This window comes from Adiantum capillus-veneris, chromosome 8 (assembly GCF_014529385.1).
Source record: "Adiantum capillus-veneris isolate H3 chromosome 8, ASM1452938v2, whole genome shotgun sequence".
In the NCBI taxonomy this organism is placed as follows: Eukaryota; Viridiplantae; Streptophyta; class Polypodiopsida; order Polypodiales; family Pteridaceae; genus Adiantum; species Adiantum capillus-veneris.
This window is the reverse complement of record NC_140938.1, coordinates 144454952-144460849: the sequence shown is the minus strand read 5'-3', so window position 1 is coordinate 144460849 and position 5898 is coordinate 144454952. Positions and strand designations below refer to the sequence as shown.

Sequence of the window (5898 nt, the reverse complement as noted above, 5' to 3'; positions counted from 1 at the left end):
TGGTAATGATTCCCCTTGGGATAAAACACCCCGAGATATAGTGCCACTCAACTAACGAACGATACGCTTGAACAATACGCTTAATTTCTTTCCAATGTGTAGAACTTGAGCTATACACAAGTCTGCTTACCTGTGAGATTGTATATTGAACATATGGTCGCGTGATGCATATATGAATCAAGAAAACTAAAATCCTCATGATTGAGAGTTACATTAAAGTAATCTCCAGCTTCATGAAGTTTGAGTTTCAAGCATGTTCAAAAATTATCAAAACAGGCTTGGGATACTATGGTTGGTCTTTATGCAAGTCGCAATGAGGCAAACTTTTCATTGTTGTGCCCAAAGCAATATCTTCACAAAGTTGCTTGAATTGTATGCCTAGATAATGATGCAAAAGCCCAAGTTAATGCAACATTCAAATTAGTAATATGTCCCTCACGTAGTTCAATGAGCAACATATTGCGTATAACACAATTATTAGAAATACATCATCTGCATGCTTCACATACAAAGTGTTCTAAATTGGTCTATTTTGAAAACCATATGCAACCAAGTAAACATGAATCTTTTTACACCAAGAAAATGGATCCTCATTCAAATCATACAAAGTCTTCTTAAGCCCGTATGCCTTGTTATCTTGTTCTTTTTTAATAAAATCCTGAGGCTATGATACATGCATTTCCTTATGAAAATCACCATTCATCAAGAACATAGCCTTTATGTCTCTTCAGTGTACCATTTTGCCACAAGTCTAGCAGTATAGTGATCAACACTACCATGAAGGTTATGTTTTAGCATGAAAACCCACTTAAAAACTAGTGGCAATCCACATAAAGACCATGTGTCATTCTTCACAATAGCATCATACTTAGTTTGCATTGAAACCAACTAGTTTTTTGAGACGAGACAAAAATGCACCTAATTTGCCGTTACGCAAGGTTTGCACTAGCCATTTTTGCATATACCTCTTGTTACCATACATATATGGTAGTGATGTGTGTGAACAAACTTAGGCCCGCCAGACCATTTTTTCCCTCACTAGGAGGTTTTTTCCCCTACGCATTGTATATACGGCCATCACTCTAGGGCTAACTTATCTTTCCATTGCACATTGAGAAATACATAGTCTCTGTTGTTTGCGTTGAGCTTCCTTCATATTCTCCAAGCTGTGTGTGTTTCTTGCAACCCTATTTCCAACAATTAGTATCAGAGCAGATCGCATCTTCCCGGGCTTGGTCACCAGCATCGCCAGCACACGCCTGCTCACTTTCTTAAATTTGATTGAGCTTTGGCAAGCGGCAGTAGATCGACAAATACTTCGGGTGAGCTCGAAAAGAGAAATCTGCTCAGATTTTCCATTCAGGCTCATTTTGGCCTCTGTTTTCACTACAAGCAGTATCGTACAAGCAATTTCGTCATTTTATACAATTTTTTTATCAGTACCATTTTCTGCATAACATGTCCCTTACAGTCTTCTACAAGTTGTGATACATAGCAGGTGTTGGTCTCACTTTGATTTTCCTCTTTTTGGGCAGTTTTCACATCAGGTGCAAGCACTCGTCATGGCTGACAACAACACAGATGTGTTCAAGATGTTTGTTGCTGAGGATAAATTGGATGGGGACAATTACCCAATGTGGGCTTGCATGATGCAATGTGTACTTGTGTCAAAGGGTGTTTGGAATGTTGTGGAGGGCATTCATGTACGTCCTGGTTCTAAGGATGCATGCTATGTTGCGGATGTTGCAGGATTTGGCGGTAGGGTTGCTACTGCTAGAGCTATTTTGTCTACGGCTGAGCAAGCTCGTTGGGATGTTATTGCATTTTTGTGTAAAGAGCTGGAGTTAGATTATGCATGAGGAAGATGAAATGGACACTTTCCTTTCTGGTTTCAAGAATATTAATGAGAAACTTATTTTTGTAGACGAAGTCATTTTTGACAGTTCCCTTGTGCAGACTGTTCTTGATGTTTTGCCTGATTCTTATCAGACTTTTGCTAGTACTTGGAGACTTATTACCCAAGGAAATCTTGAAGTTGTCAAGTTTGATGCATTATGCACATTGTTGTTTTACAACAGTCACTTTAAAAAAAATAGGGCTAAACAACGTGGATTTGAACATGCCTTTATTGCTGCTCAAAGACAGTGATAACAACAATGTAGTCACTTCTCATGGTTCTTCGAAGAGTAAAAAATCACGTGTTTTCAATTCTTCTGTTGGCAACATCTCGTTTGGGAATTCTGATAAAAAGGGCAAAAAGAAGATATGTTACCATTATTGTAAAGTTGATGATCACTTGATCAAGCAGTGTTAGAAATTGAAGGCAAAAGAGGCTAAAAAGAAAGAGGATGGCTCCACTACAAGTGCAGCTATAGTAGAGTCTTTTGTGAAAGGAGATTGTGATGTTGATCCAAATGCAGAATGGTCTTTTAGTGTAGAGTTCATTTATGATCCTTCTATCCATGATGCATGTATGTCAGTTGCTGCAGATGCTCATGTGTGGTACTTTGACAATGGGGCTACAAATCACATTACCTCTCATCTCGTGACTTTTTTACCTCTCTCGAGGATGTCCCTCGTGGGAATTCAGTCACTTGTGCCAACAATGCCTATTATCTAGTCCAGGAGCTGAAAAGATTGTGCTGACTATTACCAGTTTGCTACATTTGCACAAATCTGATATGGTTGCTTCTTTGCCGCCTCTTGAAGCACATGTGAAGCATGTTTGCGAAGGCTGTATTTTGGGTAAGATGCAGCGTTCAAAGTTTCCAAACGATGGTTCAATAAGGGCTACATGCAAGTTGCAGCTTATGCATAGTAATGTTTGTGGGCCCATGCAAATTCCATCCTTGCGCAATTACCTTTACTTTGTGACTTTCATTGATGATTACTTTAAGCATGCATGGGTATATCCTCTTTAAGCTAAGTCTGAAGTGTTATGTGCTTCAAGCAATTTTTGGCTATGGTTGAAAATGTCTCTAAATATACTATGGGCATCCTCCCTTCAGATCAAGGGGGGGAGTGTATGTCTCATGAGTTTAATGCATTTCTAGCTAGTCATGTGATAACACACCAATGTATAGTGCCGTATACACCTCATCAAAATGGTGTTGCTGAAAGGAAAAACAAGTCGCTTATGGAGATGGCACGATGTATGGTCAAGAATCAAGCTTTGCCACATGTATTTTGGCTTGAGGCTATCATGTGTGTTACGTATATACTTAACATGTGTCCTACGAAAGCTTTGCAATTTATGACTCCATATGAAGCATGGCAAGATAGAAAGCAATCTATTGATCACATGTGCGTTTTTGGTTGTTGACTTATGCTTTGGTGCCACAAACGCAGCGAAGAAAATTGGAAGACAAGGCTGTCAAATGCATTTTTGTTGGTTATATTACTGAAAGCAAAGGTTACAGGTTGTACCATCTGCAAACAAAGCGTATCTTGGTTTCATGTGATGTTGTATTTGTGGAAGATTCTGTTCAACCTTTGTTGTCATGTACTAGAGACAATAATGTAAGCTCACAGGACATTTATGACAATTTGTTGCCTCTTTTCAGTGGTGGAAATTTGAATGTAATTCAAATGAGGCAAATATACAGCCTATAGGGGTTTCAAAAAATGCTACAGATCAGCCTATTTTTGATTTAGATATACATGATGTACTTGATGAGGAAAGGGCTGAGAATAAGAAGGCTAGAGGTATGCCAAGATGGCTGGTGCATACTTTATGTGACAATAAATTGAATGCACATTTGTTTAGTCGTACTCGTTCAGATTCTTGCCATGCATCTTATGCATGAGATTGTTATGCTTTGGCTGTTTCTAGCTTATGTGATGTAGAGGAACCTCTGTCTTTTGATGACGCACAAAAATCTAAAAATTGGATGGCTGCCATGTAATCAAAATATGATGCACTTATTGAAAATGACACATAAAATTTATGTGATTTGCCTCCTCGAAAAATGGCCATTAATATGAAGTGTGTTTACAAGTCGAAATGCAAGTTGGATGGTGAAAATGATCGCTATAAGGCTCGACGTGTTGCAAAAGGCTAAGCACAACAGAAAGGCATAGATTATAAAGAGACTCTTTCTCCCAGTTGTCGTGTGATTGAGAGCATAATAGAGGCCCCCTGGTTGTCAAACAAAGTAGCTAGATAATACAGGCTATATACTTCAAAACGAAACTCAACTGAGAAAAGCACATCCATGACTGCATAGACCTCATTGGGATTGCTTCCACCTACCAAGACATTGCATTCGGCTAGAAACAAGTTGGAATGACCCTGTGGACTCTTTCTCAGTGCATGCATACATTCTAAATGTCAAGCCAAATGAGGCCATTTTTGAAGAGAAACGTAGGTGTGAGAATGGGGATGAAGGGCGCCCTTCAGAACGGATGATGAGGAGTGGAGGCAGAAATGACACACTGCCTCCTAAATCACCTTCCCCGCAACAAATGCCTGTTCCCGATGTGCCTACGCAAGAAGCCTCTAAAGAAAAGAAAAATGATGCAACGAAAGCTAAAGCAAAGGGTCCGGCCTACAAACTCATAGAGGCAGCCATCACGTAGTAGAATGGGAGTGGAGTGGTATAGGTGTGATATGGGTCTCATACATCGGCGGCCAGATCTTGACTTCCCCGCACCCGCTCGCACCTGGGTTCCTTTTACAACGTGGGTGGTGAGCTCGGTTGCGAACAATAGGGCATCATTCGCAGCTGCACCTCCCGCTCTTCGAGTGCCTCATTTGCTTGCAAATCCATCTCCTTCCGCACCCGCTCGCACCTGGGTTCCTTTTACAATGTGGGTGGTGAGCTCGGTTGCGAACAATAGGGCATCATTCGCAGCTGCACCTGCCGCTCTTCGGGTGCCTCATTTGCTTGCAAATCCATCTCCAAGGCTCCACCTCAGCCAGGAGGGTGACGTCGAAGATGCTGTGCGAGAAGTTCGCATTATGAAACTGCTTTCCAATCCTCATTGCGGCTCCACATGCAGCATTGTCCACCTCCATGACGTTGTTGGAAACAAATCATATATTCATCTGATTTTAGAGCTATGTCATGGGGGTGAGCTTTATGAGAGGGTTGTGATGAAGAAGTGCTCTTCTAAGACGCGTGTTGTGATAACGACGAAAAGCTTATTGGAATTTTCACAGCATGGGCGTCATGCAGCACGACATCAAGCCAAAAAACATTCTTCTAGTTGAGGACTCTGATACATCCCCTATCAAGCTGGCTGATTTCTCGAATTTTCTTTAGGTAAAACTGCAGGCTCGCAACATACACGTTGATCACTCGCATGAATTGTTGCTCAAGTATTCAACATGTATTCGGTCATGTTGCGCCTCACATGTTTTTATCCACTCTTCAATGCAGGACAAAAATTTTCTGGTATTGCAAGAAGCTCCTACTACATGGCCCCCCAAGATTCAGCAAGGCAAATATTCTGTAGAAATCGACATATGGAGCATCGAAGTAGTTATGTAGTGGTTCTCCTCCCGTCTGGGGTGCGACGGAGCAACACATCTATCAAGCTATCCAAAAGGGTGAGCTGAGTTTTCGTTCGAATAAATGGGACAAAATCTCATCATATTCAATGAAAGATTTGACTGCCAAGATGCTACATCCTAATGCTGCCAAATTGAGGATAACCTCTGTGGAAGCTCTAAGTAAGTATTCTCATCCTTGCACACACAATTGTGATGCCCACATGCTGTTAGCCTATAGCTAAGTTTTCCTGGAATTTTTGTCTTCAATGATTTTGATGTGGATTTTTTTTTGCAGAGCATCCATGGATACATCCATGGAACACTCGGTGTATAGAGGCAAGGACATAAAGATGGATTCACTGCACTCCCCCAGCCTACAGTACCTTGCTTGGCCTCGTTCATAA

General features: G+C 40.9%; 1 pseudogene; it reads left to right on the top strand.

Moving 5' to 3' along the window:
• Positions 1 to 1634: 1634 nt before the first annotated feature.
• Positions 1635 to 5898, top strand: LOC147453111 (calcium-dependent protein kinase 25-like; annotated as a pseudogene).